Source organism: Myotis myotis, unplaced genomic scaffold (genome assembly GCF_014108235.1).
Source record: "Myotis myotis isolate mMyoMyo1 unplaced genomic scaffold, mMyoMyo1.p scaffold_m19_p_10, whole genome shotgun sequence".
NCBI classification, from domain to species: domain Eukaryota; kingdom Metazoa; phylum Chordata; class Mammalia; order Chiroptera; family Vespertilionidae; genus Myotis; species Myotis myotis.
In genome coordinates this window covers 49,107,032-49,129,851 of record NW_023416314.1, presented here as the reverse complement: position 1 = coordinate 49,129,851, position 22,820 = coordinate 49,107,032, and the positions used below count along the sequence as shown (strand labels likewise).

The window sequence follows — 22,820 nt, the reverse complement described above, 5'->3', positions numbered from 1 at the left end:
CAGCTCCCCCTCCCCCGCCCCACTCTAGGACCCAGCTGCATAATGGGGCACCCATGGCCTTTACCTCCTGATCTCAGCCTGCTCCTCATACACCCATCCAGTCCCCTACATTTCAGCCACGTGACCACTCTAAGGTGTGCAGACACAGTAGGCTACCTGCTTCACCCCTTCAGCCACCTGTGTCCCTCTGCTCAGAAGCTTCTCTCACCAGCAACACTGCCTGATGAATGTCTGAACAGTCATTCCAAGACCAAAGTCAGCAACCTCTCCTCTGGGAAGCCTTAGCAGATGTCTCCACTCAGACAAGTCACTATGGTGTCCCCATAGCACCTCAAACCAACTTCCAACACCGCACTTAGTACACTTCCCCAGGATTTCTCGTAAGATACTGTCTCACAGCGAATTGGTAAATTCCTTAACATTCCTACATTTAATATCTCTCAATACCAGGAAAATTGACGGAATTCAACAAATGCTTGCTAAATATTTTTCTCTGTGGTACCCCTAGAGTTGCAGGGACCTCACTGGAGAGTCTATATGGCAAAGCAGTTCAGTATATACACTTACTCTCTGTGTATCAACAAAACAAAAATAATCATTTTTACCTACCTATTATAAAGATTAAATGAGGTGTCTCAATCATTGGCAGTCATTATGTACATTACTTACCTGCATGCTTGCAGGTTAGTGGTTATGTGTATGCACACACATCTCAGAACTGTGCCTGGCACAGGTTCTCAAATAGCTGTTGAACAAATGTATGTAACTATAATTAATGATTACTACTTATGTATCGGTCTTTCCTGCTGTACTGCAAATTTTCAGAAGGCAGGGATTCTGTCCCATTTATTTCTGTACCTCATGCCCACTCCAGCTCAATAAGTAATTGTTCAATTTAGTTCAATGTAAAATATTAATACAATTTTTATGACTATTAAGAAATTCATCCTGTCTAAGGAATTGCAAAGACAGCCTGAGGCATACTCTAGACCAAAATAAAGAACTCAATGGCTCTAAAACCTTCCCTCAGTCTCCAAAACCCTGACTGGCAGGCCTCCAGCCTCAACACCAAAGCTGCAGGGCCCCCACCACAGGGTAGGGCCTGTCACCTATTGAGCCACAATGGGAGGTCTTCACTGATGACACACACACCCTCCCCAGTCTGTGGCATCACAGCCCTGGGGCAGCAGCTGCTCTACCCAGGAGATGGGCAGCAGGAGCAGAAGCAAGCCGCCTTTTCAGCTCACAGCCAGTTCATGCCCCAGGGACTTAGGGGGCACAGTCAGGAGTAGTGTCAGGTTACCACAAAAATAACAGAGGACCTACACCAGGCCAGGCGGGTGTGCAGGCCAAGTGCAGAAGGGAAGAGAAATAAAGCAGCCCAGGAGAAGAAGAAAAAAGCAGACATTTGAGTCACAGAGGAGTGGGTTTTAAGAAATGTACTTTATAACTCATCCATTTAGTAACCAGTCCAGAGCAGCTTATATTTATGTTATACTTAACTACTTTGAATGTGCTTTTCAAAACATTATTTTAGGACAAGAGAGGAATGGGGGCTTTGTACTTTGCTTATTTAATGCTCTCTATAAAAGTCAGATTTGGGTCAATGAAGATTTTGACAAGTATTCCATTCAACAAATTCCCAATAATTACTCAGCTTTAATTTTCTCAAAACTAAATCCAAACAAGAGAAAGCTAATTAAGTCTATTGAAGAAGGGGTGGGCCTTTTTGGGGAGAGGGGGGCTAATAAAAAGCATTTATGCATTTTTATTTTTTCTAAAATTAAATCAAAGTCCACTCCCATGCTACCCTCATGCAGGAAGACTGCTGGCTTGATGTGGTCTGACCCAGCCTGGGCATTTCAAATAAAGTTAACTTCAACCACTGTCTCCAGTTAGCAGGTTACTGATTCTCCATCCACTGCTTTCATCTGGGTTTACTCCATACACTAAACTTATTTAATTTGCTTCTAGCAACTGTTTTACAAGAGGGTGGGTAGAGACCCAGCTACAAGAAAAGATGCCCTTCTTTGGCTGGGCAGGTAAACACCTAATGCACCTGGTGGATTAGGTTTCCCATTGTAATCCCTATGTGTGAGAGCCACTGTGAATGCCCTGGCAGGGGAAGACTGAGCTAACTCTAACAGGCACAGTCCATTCCCAGCCTGAAGGTGCTGAATAGGAGGAAGGTAAAATAAATAAATAAATAAATAAATAAAAATCAAACCAAAAAGATACTTATTTTTTAAATAGGTCCTCTACATTTTGATGGGAAAAGGCTTCCCAATGTCACATTATTTTGTAGTTACTGATTTACGTTTTATTTTAAAATATCAGGGTTATGAGTATTATAAGGCACAGCACTGTTCTGAAGAGGATTCTATTGCAAATATTTTTTAAAGGCTCTAAAATGACAATTTTTAGTGATAGCCACACCAGCATCTGATAGGCATGCAAAAAGGTGGGATCTGGGGGGTTACTTGTTTGTTTACCTTTTAGGAAATAACCCTCTCCCAATCAAACCAATAAAAACTTCAGGAAGGAACCTATTGCCGGTGGAGTTTGAGTTCTGTAAATGCAGAATACCATATAAATAGTCAAATGAATGGCATTTTCATTCTGTCTTTTAAAACAGTCCAGTTCCTAGAAGAGAGGACTTGAGCCCCCTCTCTTCCCCTCGAGCTGTCAGAAATCACACAATTCATGCCGGACACATCACACCGTGCAATTACCAACCAGCACTGCCACTGCTAAAAGATCTTTAAGAATCCTGATTTTTACCATAAAAGCTCTCACTATTATCTCAGCTCTCTTTGCTTGTTCAGCGTGCCTGGTCACTTACAGGAGGAAGATAAAAAACCGGGACTCAGCTCATCTTTCCCAGCCGTGTCTCCCAGGGAGCTGTTCGTGACTCTGCAGCGCAATGCCACGCCACCACACTGGCCGGCTGGGTTTAAAATTAGCAGAGCCCTGGAGAGCCATGGGTAACCTTCTGACAAGGTTAGCCAGCGGAGCAGAGCACGGCTCAGGGAGAGACATTAATAAGAAGCCAAGCAGAGCCTTTCAACAAGCCCATTAGGGCCTCTCGGAACCCCAGCAGTATGGAAACCTGGAGGGCCCGCACCTAAGCATGAGGAGGCTGACCTAGGCTCTTATTTTTACCCCACGGAGTCAGCAGCTTCCTGAGAGGCAACAGACACAACCCCCAGGTGTGTCTCCAAGTTTATATTCAACATACTCAGAAACTGATTATACAGTAATTTTTAAAACTTTAAAATGGATTTTCGAAACTTAATATTTACGGAACACTTCTGATGATAAAGTTAATACCCTGGATAACCCCAAAGGTGGAGCATATAGAAAACATGCACAGGAGAAAACAAACTTTTCCCACTGCCTTCCACCAAACAAAAGCCAGTGCTAAAAATGCATTTTGATGTATTTTCTTGCACTAATAACTTATTGTTATTCTTTGTATTCCCTACAGTTTGGGGTTCTTTCATTGCCCACCTAACATTTCACATTCAGCATTTTCCTGAGACTTAAAGCCTTCTTTGTATTTGTGATGTTTAAGAGTTAAGAGTATTCCGTGTCATGAATATACCATTATTTGGCTATTTCCCTATAGCTGGACATTTAGGTTTTGCCCCAACTTTTCACTGTTAGTGCAACATCCTCATAATCATTTCCTAAGGGCAGATTCCTGGAGCCCAAGGGCAGGAAACATTTGAAGCCACTGGTGTAGACTGGGGGCCTGGTGAAGACAGACTGTGACTTCCACACTATAGGTGCCTTCTGAACAAAGGAATGTGTCTCAGTGCTTTCCAAACAGACAACCCTAAATTCTAATGTGACACTTTCCAAGCGCCTACAGGGAGATCATCAGGCTTAGCACACAAAAGCCCGTTGGCATTGAGATAAAGGACTCCATCTAACAGCTCTGAACATCTGTCAAAGGCAATTCAAATGCTGCTCAACCCCCAAACTGCCCAAACCAGTACCTCACTGGGATAGCCATACTGGTTATTAAAATATTAGAATACTTCCATACAAGTTGGTAAAGAGTCAGTGGCCCAGCCTTGGCTAGTGTGGATCAGTTGGTTGGAGCACCATTCCATACACCAAAAGGCGCAGGGTTCAATTTCTGTCAGAGCAAATGCCCAGTTTTCAAGTTCAATCCCAACTGATCGATGGTTCTCCTCTCTCTGTCTCTCTCTCTCTTTCTCCCTTCCTCTAAAATCAATATATCTACACTAATAAAAGAGAAACATGGTAATTGGCGTACGACCGCTACCCTTCCCATTGGCTAATCCCCCTGTCACTCACAGAGTAGGACCGAGATATGCAAATTAACTGGCAGCCAAGATGGCGGCCGGCAGCCAGGCAGCTGATGCGAACAGGGAGGCTTGCTTGCTTCAGTGACGGAGAACTCCAACGTTCCCCGCCTGACTTGCCGGCCTCTCAGCTGCAACTCTCAGCAACTATGTGGCGAATAAAGAAGCTAAAAAACCCCCAGAAACCTGCTTTACTCAGCGGAGCTTCAGCCAGCCGGACCGCAACATTGTATCAAATACAGACGGTAAACAAAGGCCAGAAACCTGTTTTCAGCAGCCCAGGCCTCAGAGCTAAAGCTGGCCCAGAATAAAAAAAAAGAAAAAAGAAAAAAAGGAGCAGTTGGGAGCTTCAGTCCCAGCCTGAAAACAGCCCTCAGCCCCTCAGGCTGGTCAGGCACCCCAGTGGGGACCCCCACCCTGAAGGGTGTGTGACCAGCTGCAAACAGCCATCATCCCCTCACCCAGACTGGCCAGGCACCCCAGTGGGGACCCCCACCCTGATCCAGGACACCCTTCAGGGCAAACCAGCCAGCCCCACCCATGCACCAGGCCTCTATCCTATATAGTAAAAGGGTAATATGCCTCCCAGCACCGGGATCAGCGGAGCCGCGAGGCCTCCCGGCACCAGGATCAGCATGACAGGGGGCAGCGCCCAAACCCCCTGATCGCCCTGCAGCTCTGTATGTGACAGGGGGCGGGGCCCCAACCCCCCCCCCCCCATGGGCCCTGCTCTGTGTGTGACGGGGTAGAGCCATAACCTCCCCATTGGCCCTGCCCTGAATGTGACAGTGGCGGCGCCCCTGCTCTGTGGGTGTTAGAGGGAGGCGCCCCAACCCCCCCCGCCACGGGCCCTGCTCTGTGTGTGATGGGGTAGAGTCATAACCTCCCCATCTGCCCTGCCCTGAGAGTGACAGTGGTGGCGCCCCAATCCCCTGATCGGCCCTGCTCTGTGGGTGATAGAGGGCGGCGCCCCAACCCCCTGATCCACCCTGCCCTGAGTGTGACAGGGGGCGGTGCCCCAACTCCCCTATCGGTCCTACTCTGTGAGTGACAGGGGGGAGCTCCCCAACCCCCTGATTGACCCTGCTCTGTGCATGACAGGGTATGGAGCCCCAACCCCCCTGATGGGCCCTGCTCTGTGCGTGACAGGGGGTGGTGCCGCAACCTCCCCATCTACCCTGCCTTGAGTGTGACAGGGGGTGGTGCCCCAACCCCCCAATGGGCCCTAACCTGAGCGTGACTGAGGGTGGCATCACAACCTCCCAATCTGCCCTGCTCTGTGCATGACAGGGGGCGGCGCCCCAACACCCCAATCGGCCCTGCTCTGAGCCCAAACAGGGGCTGCACCTAGGGATTGGGCCTGCCCTCTGCCACCCGGGAGCAGGCCTAAGCCAGCAGGTCGTTATCTCCCGAGGGGTCCCAGACTGTGAGAGGGCACAGGCCGGTATGAGGGACCCCCCCCTTCCCCCGAGTGCACAAATTTTTGTGCACCAGGCCTCTAGTCTATAATAATAAAAGCATAATATGCTAATTAGACTGAACATCCTTCCAGATGTCCTTCTGGACAAAGTCAGGGCTGCAAGGGAAGCCCAGGTTCCGGGTGTCAGAGGGAAGCCAGTGCCAGCAGCCAGGGGAAGGAAGGCCGACTCCTGCACAAATTTTGTGCATCAGGCTTCTAGTCCTATCTAATAAAGAGGGAATATGCTAATTGGCCCTCACACCATCGCAAAGATGGCGGCACCCACAGCCAATAAGGAGGGAATATGCTAACTGACTGCCATGCCCTCAAAGATGGCGGCACCCACAGCCACAAGATGGCGGTGCCCAGTCCCCTCAGCCCTGCTGGGGCGGCAGGTACGCGGCAAGACCAAGCCTGCCCCCAGGTGGGCCCAGCCTTGCCGCAAACCTGCCTCCAGAGTCCCCCAGTCCCCTCAGCCCCCCAGCTGCGTGGGGCCAGCCTGAGGCGCAGGCAAGCCTCGGATGGCGGCTGCCCAAGGCTCAGGTAACCAGGGTTGGCCGAGGCTTGTGCTGCCGGCAGTGGCAGCAGCAGAGGTGTGATGCGGTGTCGCCTTCCCCTGATCGCCAGGTAGCCTCCCGCCTCTGAGGGCTCCTGGACTGTGAGAGGGGGCAGACCGGGCTGAGGTACCCCCCCTCCCCGTCTAGTGCATGAATTTTCATGTACCGGGCCTCTAGTATATACATAAAAGAGTCAGTGGCCCAAGCCCACTGAATGCCCGTCCCCATAGCTCCTCACTATCCAACAAGTACAGAGTAAGTGCCTGGCACACCAGGGGCCTCCAGTGGTTTCCATTGTGTCAATGCCCATATCACCTGTTAAATATTTTAAATACCACCCCTGTCCACAGATAATTTAAGATTTGCTTTTTAAATCTTCTTAATCCTCCCTCTCTAGTCAGAGACCACCACTTAAAACCTTAATTACCATCACTTCAGCACTGTTTCTTAAATTCCCTAAATTTTTTTTTAATTGAAATGGACAATGAATAGGAAGCACTTACCAAGATGCCTAACAGGGGGCTGCTCCCACCAGTTACTCTCTACAAAGCACAGTGATAAACATCATAAGATTCATGGACTTGGTACTAGTACCAGTGATATTGGTTCCCTACGGATAAAAGTATCTGCTTAAATCCCAGGAGACATTGAGGAATTCTCGAATCTTCAACTATATGCTCAGAAAGCTAAAACAAAAATATCAAAATGCTAACATCCAGGGATAAGAGTCAAATACAGCCTAACCTATGCTCAGACCACCCTGGTATTGGCTTACCTATTATACCAATAAAAGCAACACTTAGGGGCCGGACACATTGCTATGTGCTTGCAAGCATGATTTCTACCTTAGTTCTCTTTGCTAAGTTAAACTATATTTTGTGGAAACAAACAGGTCATGAATAAATGAAACAAGAGTTTCATTTTCTCTAAATGTTTTTGTCCATTCTCTACTGGGGAAGCCTGGGCTGGATCACCAGCCAGGAAAAGGGGAAGAAGGAAAAACAAGGGGCCTATAAAATCAGACTTTGAAAACCAAGAAGGTGCTAGCCTGGACACATTACAGCACTGTCCAGCTCAGCAGCTGGGATCACGGCCCAGCTGGAAGCAAGTCCAAGACAATGCCCATCCACACCTCCATTCGGCAAGCACTGACTCCCAATTCCAAGTCACTGTGGGAGCTGAAGGATGAGCTGCAGCTTCTTGGCCAAATCAGCAAAATTCTAACTGATGGATATAAAAATATGTTAGGCTCTTAAAATCAAATACAATGGCAAAAGTTTAAGAAAATACCTTGTAGGAGTAAATGGAAATAATATTCACAGCTAACATTTATTCAACACTACTGTGTGAGGCACAGGGCTCAGGACTCTACTTTCATTATTTCTCCTAATCTTTATCACAATTATCTTAGGTAGAGATGCAATTTTGCTATATCTTTAGAAACATGGTCATGTGTCCACCTAATGGGGTGCCCTGCTGCATGCTCCCATGCCGGGAGCCGGTCCATGCTTGCTGTTTCAAGGGACCTGGCATATATGGCATACTGTTCTTGATATGTTTGCTCACCTTCTTGGCACTATGTGTTTTAACCAAGGTCTCTGAGAAAGGTTGTTTCCCCAGGTAGGTATTTTCCCCTGAAGTTAGGGAGGGAATAAAACCCCTCAACTAAGTGCCAGGTGGGTAATTAATCACTTTAACTACGAACAATCATGCTTAAGCTACATAATCTTTACTCCCTGGAATGGAGATAAGAAACGCCCTAACCTTTGTAATAGAGATTGATAGGATTGAATCAACTGGTATAAATACAGATGTACAAGACAGCAAGACTCAGAACTTAGAATACAGAGCTTAGAACACAGAACTAAGAGGACAGAACCTACACAGAACTAGAGACAGAAGAACTTCGCTGGAGAGAACATGGCAAAAGATCCTGGACTGAACCTGACTACAGAAATGGGCAAGAGAACCTGACTAGAACCTGGTGACTGAACCTGGCTGGAGAACCTGGACAGAACCTGGCTGGAGAACCTAGCGAGGGAACATGGCTACAGAACCTGGCTGGAAAACCTGGAGAACCTAGCAAGAGAACATGGACACAGAACCTGGCTGGAGATCCGAACCAGAACTTTGCTGGAGATCCAGACCAGAACTTGGCTGGAGATCCTGGCTAGAGATCCTGGCTAGGCTGCTGATCAACTGAACGCTGTCTCTGTGTCATTCCTTCTTCGCCGACTCCATCCACACCTTTGGGGACCCCTGGACCTTCTGGTGCTGGACCCCGGCACTCCCATACTGTTGTAAGTGCCTGCCAGCACGCCTAGCTCCCAGTGTCGAGCTCCATGAAGGCAGCTCCCTTACCTTCCATGGATGTGCCCTCAGGACCTGGCACAACACACATCACCTCCAATAAGAACTGAATCTTTTTTTTAAAATATATTTTTATTGATTTCAGAGAGGAAGGGAGAGAGAGAGAGAGAGAGAGAGAGAGAGAGAGAGAGAGAGAGAGAGAGAGAGAGAGGAACATCAATGATGAGAGAGAATCATTGATTAGCTGTCTCTTGCACATCCCACACTGGGGATCGAGCCTGCAACTCGGGCATGTGCCCTGACTGGTAATTGAACCGTGATTGCCTATTTCATAGGTTGACACTCAACCACTGAGCGACACCAGCCGGGCTGAATCTTTTAATTAACAGCCAGAAAAAAAGGAGGGGCTAGAATACTGCTCTGATTTTCAGAGCTCATATGCAGGCTTGTCTTAAGTAATTAATGAGGCAAATTAAACTCACAGCCCAGTGATTTTTCTAACCTGAAACAGAAAGGAAAAGGATCCAGTTGCAGAGGATTCCCAAGCAGGTTTCCACAGCCACCTCCATTAGAAAAAGGAGATTTGTGAGCAAGGTCATTTCCACAATTGACACCCATTTTCTGACATTCCGGGATGAGATTCCAGTGCCAGGCGCAGTGCAGGAGTTAGATTCATCCCCTCTTGACACTGGCTTGAGGTCAAGGGAGTATTTTCTTTTTTGCAGGAAGAAAAGTTTAAATTGCAATTTGATCAATTTGTCAAGCACCTATCCTTTGGGCTAAAATTAGAAAACATTCTTTAAGGCTGCTAAGTCTTTATCGATACTGAAAGGTCAACTCAGAAGGCAGAGGCGATAATTGCTGTTCTCTGCCTAGTTCATTGTCCATCTTTTAAGGCAGCTAGTACATGTACAGCATTTCTCCTTGTAAGTGTTTCTGCAATATAAATCACTTAATCACCCCTAAAACTGTTCTGCTATATGCATCACCAAGTCTGCTCTTGGTGTATGTTTCACACAGGAGGACAAACTTTGCAAAATCCTCTATTTCTCTCTTCTAATTACTGAGCAAACTGTAAGAGTAATGCTAAGAGGCAAGCATAAAGTAGGCTCATCCACACTTGAACCCCACAATGCAGCAAGCTGCCAGAGTATATAGCACCCCAGCTGAAGAGCACAATGACTCCTAGCATTGCTTCAATGTAGCTTCAGGGCAGTCCAGACATGGAACATTCATCCATTTGAATTAAAGCTCCAAGCAGGTAATGCTGAAATGACACTGAAGACATGTGCCTGGCTATGAGTTGTCTGGGCACCCACTGTGAATAAGCAGACCTTGAATGAACCTTGGGTTTTTATTTTCATCCATTCACAAAGAAATATCACAGATAACAGATGTTTGAGAATCTGAGAGAGGGAAGTTGAAATTCAGAGCATTTTTAAATGTAGATAATAATTACTTTTTCTTTTTTCATTAGTCTTTTGTTTATTTAGTCAAGCCATCCTTATTATGGAACATATGTGAATTACAGAGCCAGAGATATATCAACACCCAATCTTACCAACTTCTGCTGGTAAGACACAAACACCATATAACCTTGAGCAATTCCTTTTTTCCCCTCCAACCTGGGACTCAGTTTACTCATCTATAAATAGGGAGCTGAAATCAGACTTGTAGGTAGCTCTCAATTGAAAGATTCTGTTTCTACTCCATTCAGCTGTCTACCAGAACAAGCCGACTTATGGCCTACACATGGCTAGACTGTCCAAAACTTAAGTCTTTACAAAGTCTCATAAAATATTATTAACCACATTATATATACATACATACTGATAGCATTTTTTGCTTCTAAAGAAGCAGACTATTTCTGACAAAACAATAAAAGATGCTGATTTTAAAAGTAAGATAATTATGCCCTGGCTGGTACTGCTCAGTGGTTGGAGCATCAGACAGTGCACAAAAGAGTCTTGGGTTCGATTCTCTGACAAGGGCATATAGCTGGGTTGTGGATTCATGCCCTGCTCCCTGGCGGGGCTGGTGGGGGTGGCAACTGATCCATGTGTCTCTCTCCCATCGATTTTTCTCTCTTTCTCTCTCTCCTTTCCATCCCTCCCTCCCACTCTCTCTCTCTCTGAAAACCAATGGAAAAAATATCCTCAGGTGAGGATTAACAATAATAATAATAAAATAAATAAAAGTAAGAAAACTATAAGTAAAATTTTTAAAGAAAGTATATTTTCATGTATAACAACTAATTTAAAAGAGAAGCAAGTCTCATTTTCCTGTCTATCTCAAAGAAACATCATTTTTTTCCTTTCTGCTTTACCTATATTTTTTGGTGAATGGATAAGAATAAAAAATTAAGGTTCTAGCCCTAGCCGGTTGCACAGTGGTTAGAGCGCTGGCCCTTGGACTGAAGGATCTCATGTTTGATTCCAATCAAGGGCACATATCTTGGTTGCAGGCTCAATCTCCAGCCCCAGTTGGGCGCATTCGGGAGGCAACCAATTGATGTTTGCCTCTCTCACATCAATTTTTCTCTCTCTCTGTCTCTCCCCCCTCCCTTCCACTCTCTCTTTAAAAATCAATGAAAAAATATCCTCTGGTAAGGACCAACAACAAAAAAAATTAAGAATCATTACATCCCATATGACCATTAAATTTGATAAAAAGTCTATATTTAATTAACATGTTTAAGCACCACTAAGCTTTAAGGATTATACCTGCACCTAACCTACTGTGAATAGTCAGAGATTCACAGACAGGTTTAAGAATGTTTATTGAGCCCTAACCGGTTTGGCTCAGTGAATAGAGTGTCAGCCTGTGGACTGAAAGGTCCCAGGTTCAGTTCTGGTCAAGGGCATGTACCTTGGTTGTGGGCACATCCCCAGTAGGAGGTATGCAGGAGGCAGCTGATCGATGTTTCTCTCTCATCGATGTTTCTAACTCTCTATCCCTCTCCCTTCCTCTCTGTAAAAAATCAATAAAATATATTTTTTAAAAAAGAACGTTTATTGATAAATTTGTTTTCTTCAAAGGAAGAGAGATGTGATCACTTCTATCCCATTTTGCAAAAGTAACTATTTGAGTTCAACAAAATATCTAAAATCTTAAATACAAATAATACTCTAATTCCATTTCTTTCTTTAAGTTGAATTCTTTTTTTTTTTTTTTTTTTTTTAAGATACATTGCTACCATGCAAACCTGTCTTTTCTGAGTACTTTGTTCCAGGTGGAACAATGGTATAAAAGGAAAACAAAAGACTAGGGAAAAAATCAAGCTCTTTGGTCTTAATAGGCTGTAATCATGTTAACATATTCCAGTTTTAAATGAAAATAATAAATGAGAGGATGAAAAAAGAATGCATTTGGAATTTCAGAACGTTATGTATTGATACTGATTTACTGAGAGGAATTTGAGAGGCAAACTATTTGCCAGAGTAAACAATTATCAAGATCACATTAACACATCCAAGGAGATTTCTGTCCACAATTCACACATACTGACGCGGTGTTTGGGGGGCTGCCTTATTCACCCCTCTAGATGTCCAGGGGAAGTCCAGCCTACAAAGCCCACTTCTGCAGTGTTGACTGGGACACAGCGGCAGTAATACATGGATTATTCGCTTTAGTTGGGTGTCATACAACACAAAACAGCTTTCGTTCAATTGCCTTAGACAGGCATGAAGCCAACTTCAGGCCAGGCTCTGTGCTGGAGAGATAAAGATGAGTAACAAATATGTTCCTCTCCCAAATTTCTCACAGTCCAGTGAGAAGCTGACACATCCTGGGAACTGCAAGTATAGAAAGATGTGCTGGGAATACGGGGAGCGCAGTGGTGACGGGGCCAGAGGATGCACGTCTCATGGTCTCTCTCTGTCCTGCCTTAGTCACAGCTATAACCTCAAAATCTAGAACAGTACATAGCACATAGTAGTGCTCAAAAAATATACATATATATGAAGCAGGTTAGGAGGCAGGGAGGACAGGCAGAGAGCTGCCAAGAGACTTGGAGTTCAGTAGGGAGCCTGGTTTCAACACAGAAGCCTGGGTTTTAATGCCCACTCCACCCCTTTGTAGCTGGAAACCAAGGCAATGCATTTAATGTGGCCATGCCTCAGTGTCCCCGTGTACTCCCTCCTAGCATAGTGCTGAGATAACATACACAGAAATGCCTGGAACTGCAAAAAAGTTGACCCTATTTCTACCCACTGCTACCTTCTGTCTGGGGTAGGGACCTGGGATGACACTGAACCACCACAGGAGGGTAAGGTCTTTTTTCCCCCCTCCTCTTCTTCCTCTCTTTTCTAATGCTCCCTGCAGTAGCCCCTGCTCCCCATGCTGACTTAGACTGAATGAACCAAAAGGGAATTGGGAGGGAGAGGAAAATAGAATCCTGTGACTATGAGAGAGGCGAAGACAGCCACCCCTTGGAATGGAAGCTATCAGTAGTTCTAAACTGGATTTAAAAAAAAAAACAACAACAATAAACTCCTGAGCTAGACACTTAAAAAGGTTCCCAATTTCTATTGGATACATTCTTTCCTGGACTGCCTCAGATTCTTGACAATTAGCTGGAGTTATTTTCTCCCCATTTCCCTGCATGAATTTCCTCTTCTCAATTAAAATAATTGACGCAAATTAACACTTGATCAACACAAAAGACAAATCCAAGCTTTCATATCATCTTAGACATTCATTTTCCTTAAAAACAATATATGGGCATGTGTTTTCGTATTTCTATGTAGGTGTGAATGCACCTGTTTACATATATATGTACATTCAACACGTGCATGTGTGTTATTTGAGTAGGCATGCATTATGGTATACACCTCCATGGAAATACGAACTAGGCTTCTTGTATTTGAGGAAAGTGTGACAGACACCACCATACACACAGGAGGCAGGAGGAATGCAGAAGCCTGCAAGCCTGCACAAGTAACTAAGATACCACTCAATGGAGAAGCCTTGGCTGGGAGTACTAGCTCTAGGACAGTGGTTGGCAAACTGCGGCTCGCGAGCCACATGCGGCTCTTTGACCCCTTGAGTGTGGCTCTTCCTAAGCCTGAGGAGTACCCTAATTAAGTTAATAACAATGTACCTACCTATATAGTTTAAGTTTAAAAAATTTGGCTCTCAAAAGAAATTTCAATTGTTGTACTGTTGATATTTGGCTCTGTCGACTAATGAGTTTGCCGACCACTGCTATAGGAGAAGAATCTGAGTTCCTAGTACCTGGGTTCTGATTCTAGTTCACCCTCTGATATAAGGGTAACATCAGTGATGAACAGGTATTAACTTTATGAGTCAGGAGCTCAATGAATAAAAAAGAAAAAGGGAGGGCAACTTTTTTTCTCTATCTCAGACGGACTCCTCTGTGAGATCATTATCCAACACAATTCTCAAAACAATGGATGGGTGGTTTTCTAGCATCAGTTCTCCTAGAAAGCATTTCCACTGCTACCTCTCTTGTCCCCAACTCCGATTTTTACTGTCTTGGGCATTCACCCACCATGCCCGAGAAATCCCTCTACTGCCTGCCTTTCTGAAAGACATCAAGACCTATCTCAACAATCAGCTTCAGTCCAAACAATCAACCCTTGTGCAACCTCAGAAAAGTGTCTGAACTTACCTTTCCTCAGTTACTTATCTGTTACTTAAATTGTCTCTTTGACTTCATTATAAGCTCCTCAGCCAGAGACCCAGTCTAGACTTCTTTATACTCTTCCTCACTGTGATACCACCACCACCATGCCTCCATCCCTGGAGTTAAACCAAAACAAATATTCCCATGGCAACATTTTCTGTGTGTCTGCTGGGTCACATACAATAAAATGGATGTAGGAACAGGGTTTTTAAGGAGAAATAACAGGATATGGTCAAAGAATCCACAAACTAGTGAGGACGACGGAGGTGAAAATGCCTGCTGGGATGTGCTGAATCATTTGCACTGGAATTTGCCAGTGACTGGGAGTTGGGATAGTGACTATGAAGGATAGTCAAGTCTGCTCCTGATACTATCTCAAAGGATATGATGACTGGCTGACTTTAACAAGGTGGAAATTTAATAAGGATAAATGTCAAGTCATGTACGTAGGTCCAAAAAGAAAAAAATCAACTCACAAGTATAGAGTAGAGGAGATCACATGAGAAAGTCTTAAGGGATTGGGTTGCCCACAAGCTCAATGACTCAGTGTGATGAGGCCGTTGAAAAAGCTAATGTACTATCAGGCTGCCCTGATTAGGAATGCTAAATTCACAGTAAGAAAAGTGAGATCTGGATCCCAGAGACCGTGGCAGGAAGATTGGTCAAAACTGAGCGTATTTCAGAGAGCAGACACGAGGGTGAAGCCACATCCTAAGAGGCCATGAGAGTCATTGTCAAACTAGTCTTGGGCCTTACCATTCCATCCCTAGGAATAGATAACAGAGATACAGTTTACCTAAACAAGGAAGGCACTGAAATTAACCTGTAAGAATATTTATTACAGCATGGTTTACAATTGGCAAAAAGTGAGAGGAAATAGGCAAAATATCAAAAGGGAACAAATTACATATTCCATTATGAAATTATATGTTACCAATTCCAATAGCAAATATTTACTGAAATGAAAGATATTAATGAAATTCTACTCACCAGAAAAAGAAAATTACAAAATATGCACAAACAATATAATTCATTTTGTAAAAATAATGACAAATACATATCAAAACCTGCATTGAAAATGGTCTGGAAGACTACTTATCTATGAGGGCTGCAATTATTGATAGTTATTTTCCCTTTTGCTTCTCTATATTTTGCTTCTCCATATTTTCTCAATGTTTCATAATGAACATATATTGAAAATCTGGTAAGAAAAAATATTTTTAATTTTTCACGAGAATAAACCTAAATGGTCTAATATGTGAAAAGAGGTTTGCGCTGTAGCTCCAGCAGGCGAGGGAGGCTTAGGATTAATGTGTAAAGATTCTAGGAGATCCTACCAAGCTCACTATAAGAGAAAGGTCTACCAGTGAAATAAACAGCCCTTCGCTATAGTGAAGCCCCCATCGAAAGAGCTGTGCCTCTAGATGTATTAAGGCTGAAAACACACTCTACAAGTAGCCTTCATGGAGTACAGGGCTAGCTTCTCCTAAATGACCTCCAAGGTATATAGAGCAGGTCCTCAAATAATGTCATCTACACTAATAAAAGAGAAACATGCAAATTGACCATCCCTCTGCTATGCCCACCAGCCAATCAGAGCAAGTGTGCAAATTAACCCAACAAAGAGGGCAGTTAGTTTGCATATGCAGGCGGGAGTGAAGACTGAAGACAGTGTAGAAGGAAGCCAAGTGCGGCAGAAGGGAGCTAAGCAGCGGAGAAGGGAGGGAGCCGAAGCAGCGGACACTGAAGTGGAGCTGAGGCAGCGGAAAAGGGAGAAGCTCCCTTCTCTGCTTCGCTCCGGCTGCAGGAAGCCCTATTCTTGCAGGAATCATCCTGCAACGGGCCTCTAGTTTTGTTATAACAGTGGTTCTCAACCTTGGCTGCACATTAGAATCACCTGGGAATCTTTTTAAAATCCTGATATCTGGGCCTCATCCTCCGGAAATTCTGTTTCTTTGTTACTAATGTTGTGGCCCCACCCCATAACAAAGAAACAGAATTATCGGAGAATAAGGCCCAGAAATCAGGATTTTACAGATTCCCAGGTGATTCTAATGTGCAGCCAAGGTTGAGAACCACTGTGTTATAATGTTGATGAGATGGCATAGAAACTTAACTCCTGTTTATGTCAATTAGCCTATGGTAAAACTGGGTTCATGACAAGTCGTTTGTATAACCTGTCAAGGACATCAAGGAATGACTTAGTCATACTCCAATTCCTTCAACACAGCTTGTCCTCCCTGCTCCAGAATCAACAACACCTCTACTTCTTCTCTCCTATTAGTTCAAATTCTCAATCAAGCTTTTAGGATCTGCCTCTGTTCTCTCACCAAATCACGGCCAAGTGGAGTGCAGCTAATAAAAAAAAAAAAAAAAAAAAAAAAGGTTGGATCCCTGCAGTGCCCCTGTAAAGATACAGACTTACACGAGTTACTTAACCTCCAGGAGCCTCCGTTTCTGCATCTTTAAAATGGTAGCACTATATATAGCACAAGCAAGAGATGATATATTCCTGACATGGGAACACTGAAGCAGAAGCCGGATGGCTAACTATGAGGAAGGCTGTAGGGGTCCCACTGGGTTGAAACCAGACACAATTTTAATGCGAGGATCCCTTGCTTCTATACTGTGGCTCAAGCACTACCTTTGCAAAAAAGCCCTTCACTCCTTCAGCTGTCCCTAGACCACTCCTCACTCCTCAAAGTTTAACAAGGAATTGCTTTTCCTCCAGCTTCTAAGGATGACTCTTGACTTTTCACTACGACTACACGTTTTTCTGAGATTAGGACCAAAGCTTTCATCTTTATCCACATTCCTTAGTACTGCTGGGAATTCCTGCAAGACTTATTAATGATTTGACTGAACTCTATTAGATCCCTGCAACTCAAAGTGCAGCCTATAGACCAGCACTATTGGTAGATTCCTCAGATCCACTGAACCAGAATCTGCACCCTCCGGTGATTCATGTGCTAACAAGGTAATGATGAAGCTGATCCACAAGGCAACCCTCAAAAAGTGAGGGAAAGGCCTAGGGCACCCTCATCCCATAAGATCTCCAATGCCCAGGAAAGGGCCTCAGTCTTTCATTCACTCATTTATTCAGTCGTTCACTCATTCAGCAATATATATGAAGTTCCTACTGAGCCCCCTTCTAGACAGGTGTCATTAAATGCTAAGGCTTCTCTAATATTAGAGAGAATGGTCTATTACAGCTGCCTGCCCACACAACGCAGCCAAAAACAATTTAAGAGCCTCTGAGTCCAGCTGCTACAACCCTGGGCCAGCTCCTCCAATGTTTTGCAGGTGTCAGAATGGATATCGCTTCAGAAGCCTTCAAGAAACCACCCACACAGTAGCCCTGGCCCAGTGGTTTGGGCAAAGCCCCTTTATATTTCTGCAGGTGCTACATTCCAAAAATACTTCTTATAAAGCATGGCAGGAATTCTACACTTCAGGAAGAAAAGAGGTTAAAGAAGGGCTTTATTTTTCCCTGGAGAGAGAAGAGACTAAAACCTCTCATAGAGAGGTTCACATTTTAAAAATGTATTTATTTTATCAGCCACATGCTTGCAAGTCAAATACCCCTTTGAAGATATTTTGAGAAAGATATATTCTGGGAACACACTGGAAGCAGTTTTATTTACTGCCACTATTACAAGACTAGCCTGAAGGGATGAGCATTAGATACTATCTCTCTGCTGATAGGAGTACGTGACTGTCTGCCAGGTCACAGCTACTTCATGTCCCTCAAAACCCCCTGCTGAGCCCTACCCACTACCTCTGCCCCACTGGTCTTCTGTGAGCCCTCCAATTAGCCCTGTCCCTCCCAGTTCGGGAGGGCTATTTGGTCCATGTGCACTACCTTTGGAGTCTATAACTGACAGTGAAAAATGTAATGAATATACAAGTGCAATATTAATATCAACCACTGCCATTGTGCTGGAAGCCCCTGAGGGCTGGTAGGATCCTAGGTAAACACAATTCCTCAATGTCACTGTCCAAAAGGAAATTATAAGAAAGCATACTTCTGTCAGCACCACTGTCCCTTAGCTCCCTCCTCTGTGATCTCTAATCAAGTCATCCTTTGAGTCACAATTAGGAATGCTTCCATAGCTCCCACAGTTCTCTACCTTGGCCTGGTAACTGTCCATTCCCAACAGTGAGCATCTTGAGGGCAGGGCCTGTGTCCTGCTCAGCATAAGGTCCTTGGAGCTCAGAAGATGTGATACACACAAGTTTTCAGTAAATGATGGTAGAATGACAATTCACTCATTAAGCATTCACTCATTAAATGTTGAATTTCAGGAATACAACATTAAATACCTGAAAGATAAAGAAGAAATAATAATCTCTTGCTGGCCTTTGCAGACAAAACAAGGAAGGAGGACTATGAGAGCCTGGATGCAAACTCCAAGGTGAGGGGTGAGGGAATTCCTGGAGCAGAGCAAGCCAAGGGCAACAGAGATGGAATTTTTCTTATACATACCATCTCACACAGACCCACCCCCACTCTGTAATTCATTGTGTACTAAATGCATTTGCCACACACCAGCCTCTTATTCTGAAATGGGCCAACTTTTGTATCTGTCTTTTAAAATATCAGTATACTGTATAGTAAATATATGGCATATTACAAGGGCAACCACAGTTCATAATGGGATGTGCTTTTCATGGGCCTTCTGACTTCATCCTCAGCCCCAGCTGTGAGACTGTTTATGCCACAACAGAGAAGAGGCCAGGGAAGTCCAGAGAGGGCCTGCCACAGTGGGCGCCCTTGGGACACTTCACACCTCTTCCCTCTAGCCCTGTACTCTCATCACCAACCCAGCTTCCTCTCCAGGCCTCTCTCGCCACCAACATCACTGCCCAACAGAAATGCAATGTGAGCCACATGTGTCATGATGTATATTCTAGTAGCCTTGTTAAAGTAAAAAGAAACCGGTGAAATTCATGTCAATACCTTCTTGTGTTAACCTGACACATCCAAATATTATCATTTCAACCTGTCACCAATATAAAGAAAAAATTGTTCAGGATGTACTTTACATTCTCTTTCTGTACTAAGTCTTCAAAGTCCAGTGCTCACTGCATGCTCACGGTGTGACTCAATTTCAGATGACAACTTCTGAGCACCGAAAGCACATGTGGCTGGTGGGCATCATATACTGCACAGCATGGGACTCAAGTGAGCACTTCTTACACATGCTTGAGTCTCACAAAGCCTAAAGCCTGCTGGTTTCTAAGTACATAGAGCCTTTTTCATGGTACCTACTTCTATTGAATGAGAACTGGGGGGCCTCCATTTGCAGTTGACATGTTTGAATGACTTTCAGCTCCAGCCTTCAAGTCCCAAGTAGGTACCACTCCTCCAGGGAAGCTTGCCTGACTATGCACCCCCTCCTCCCGCTCTGTGCCCTCTCACTGTGCCCGGGTACCCTGACCTCAGTCATCACAACCCCAGCAAACTGACCTCAAAGTGCCTCTGCGCCACATTCTCCACTATTCTATGCTCCTGAACACAGGGCTGTGTCTTTTTCATTCATAGCTCAAGCCTTACTCCCAACCCAGCAGAGGCTTAGTAAATATTTGCCAGATGCACGGATGGATGGTTGGATAAATGAATGGAATTCTTCCTAACACAAAAATCTCTCCCTCGCTAGGCCATAGTTTCCTCATCTGTAAAATCTCCATGTTTCCTTCCAGCTCTGAAAGTCAACAAGCCCATGCACTTACTGTCACTTACACCCAGGGAGCAAACCAACTAGGACATTTACATTTGGCCCTGGTTGCACAGCCAGCTCAACCAACCATCTGACACAGGAAAGAACACTTCCGAGTTTGTAATAAACACATTCATTTTCTGGACCAGTACAAAATGGGCCAGGATAAATTGCTTCTAGGTGTCCAGAAAGTATCCTGTGACCCTCCTGCTATTTCAGAGAATATAGAAATGTATACTCTCTCATGTCATTCCTAAACAGCTGCCCTGGCGAATCACTTATACATTTCTCACACATAAAATGCTGAATGTCGTCCTTAATGAACAAATGTCATAAAAAGACCTTAAAGTCAGTTTTAGACTCCGAAGTCCTTGTTTCATCACCACTACCTTTTTACCAGCTTGTTGCTTGATGATGAACACGTCACTTAACTCTATGCACCTCATTATCCTCATCCATCAAATGGGGTAACAATATAACAAACTCAGAGTTCTTATAATGCCAGCATGCCTCATATACTATAAAGGACTAAGGGACTGTTAACTACTTCATGATCTATTTCTTCTGAAGCACATCAAAGTGGGGTGACAGAGCAACCAACCTACAATACAGCCATGGTCAAGGCCAGAGGAAACTCAGTGCCCTCAGTACTAAACAGGCCCAGAATTCATGGCCAGAGGATCTCAGGTAGAAAGCAGCCCAGAAGGGCAGGCTCCCCCAGGTAAGCCTGGCGTCTGGCCCTCTGCCCCCACCGGGAGGAGGCCCAGGGAAAAGGCCGCCTACTGGAGTACAAAGCACAGACAGCACAAAGGAGCCAGCCTTCTGAGCCGCGACAGGGTGTTTCTGTTCCAGGAAGGCAGGGCCCTCACTGAGCAAGGGGTCCTGCCCCCAGTCAGGCCAGGGAGCTGGAGAAACAGCTTCACCTGCCTTTTCTTTCTTTCTTTCTCCTGCAGCGTTTCAGAGGCGCCTGAACTTTCCCAAACTGGTTCTGCCTATTTCAAACTAGGTTTGCATGTCCGCGTGCAAGTGTGCATTTTGTGATTTCAGAAGAAAACATTTTACAGTCTGGAATGAGTCATCAGCAGTCCCTGTCTGTTTGCCAGCAGCCTGTCCCTCTTCATTACAAACAGAAAGATAAAAGCTCTTGCATTGCATTAGCTGGCATATGCCTCCACAGACAGTACAAATAAATTAATTGTACCACGTCGCCAACAGTCCAAGAGGTGTGCGGAAGGGGAAAATGTGCTCCGTCTCCATTCACTAACAAATTAAACTGAAATTGAGCCGAGACCATTCTTTTGTGTATACATACACCCTGCTATTCAACATCAGTCTCCTGACAGGCACCCATTTGGAGAGAGAGCCGGTACGCTCAAGAAACTGTCTCCTGCCCCAGGAAGTGGGTGTCCTTTAGCCCTTCTGTGGTCCTTGTGAGCGGAGGGGTGAAGGTGATCATTCTAAGGGTGCCTGGGGGGCAAGAATGGCCCATCAAATGCTGGGCGTGCTGCTGCAAAAGGAAGGGTGGTTCCATCATTGACCCCTGGCAAATAAACAAACCAGCTGGGCAAGTGGCCTGGTATGCACAGCAGAGTGAAAGAGTTTGTCATCAGCACTCTGTCATGCTGGGGATGGCAAGCATTCCAGAAGGAGCACAGTTACTCAGGACCAACCTGAAAAACAGGTCGGACTCCCCTTCAGCACAAGCTAAGATTACACCCTCAAACACACCTTTCTACTATTCCACACGAGGCGTTTGCTTCTGCAGTGAGGTCAAAGGCAATTTGTTACAATGCTGTGATTTTCTTTATCCTTCTTCCCATACGAGTACATAATTTAGGCAGCCCACGTTTTGTAAGTTGAAGGAGCATGACTGAAAAGCTGTTCCTTCTATTATTTTATCGCCAAAGAGACAAAAACAGTGCTTACAGGAGAGCAGGGGGAAAGGAAATGGAGGAATGATCTTAAAGACTATGTGACCATTTGGAAAAGAGGGCACTCTTAAGAGGAAAAGCCCTTCTACTCTCCAAATATCACCCCATTAACTGGTGACCTGCAAGGAAGTGCAGATCATGAGCAGCTAATTCAACTGTGAAATATGTCCAAAGTATTTATTATACAGATGGGCTCTAGGTTTGGTTTTTGTTAGTTTGGTTTGTTCTTTTTAAACTGTAAAATCCAAAATCTAAAAAATTCTAGATTTCTAGTTCTGACCTCAAATGGATAGGCCCCGCCAATAACAAAACAAAGAAATTAAATAAAATCTGAAAATATAATAATAATAAAGCCATGCTCAAGCTTACCATAATTGAAGAAATGCCAATCAAACAATGAGGTACCATGGAGCCAAACCTTTGTAAAAATTACAATATCTAATGGAGGCCAAGACATTCAAACTGGTACCTTCCTGCCCAGTTGGTGGCATTGTAATCTGGTACAACCCTTTTAAAATTCAATTTAGCAATATCCATCGAGAGCCAAAAAATTTGTTTGTTTTTTCACTTTAACCCTGAAATCTTGCTCCTAGAAATTCACCCTAAAGAAATAATCTTCAATATTAGGAGGATGAAACCATATCTTCAAGTATTTATAATAATAGCATAAAACTGTAAGAAAAAATGATACATGTCCAATAAGAGATGAATGGGAAAATAAATTTAGCCTGTGGGGATGATGGATCGTAAGACCATTAAGAATAATCTTGAAGACTATGTAACCATTTGGAAAACATTTAAGGTTTTACTGAAAAGAGCAGAATACAAAATTGAGTCTACATATGATTATAGCTATATAGAA

General features: G+C 44.4%; 1 protein-coding gene across 17 annotated transcripts in view; it reads right to left on the bottom strand.

Moving 5' to 3' along the window:
• Positions 1-22,820, bottom strand: part of TEAD1 (TEA domain transcription factor 1) — a 271,877-nt gene that overhangs the window by 198,860 nt on the left and 50,197 nt on the right. The window contains exon 1 of one of the 17 annotated variants that reach the window (XM_036325428.1): positions 14,293-15,124. The exons of 15 other annotated variants lie outside the window; for them this stretch is intronic. The gene's annotated coding sequence lies outside the window, so the exon portion shown is untranslated. Of the gene's footprint in view, positions 1-2,842; positions 2,930-14,292; positions 15,125-22,820 lie in introns of those variants that run through there. One more of the 17 variants, XM_036325427.1, reaches the window with a different exon arrangement.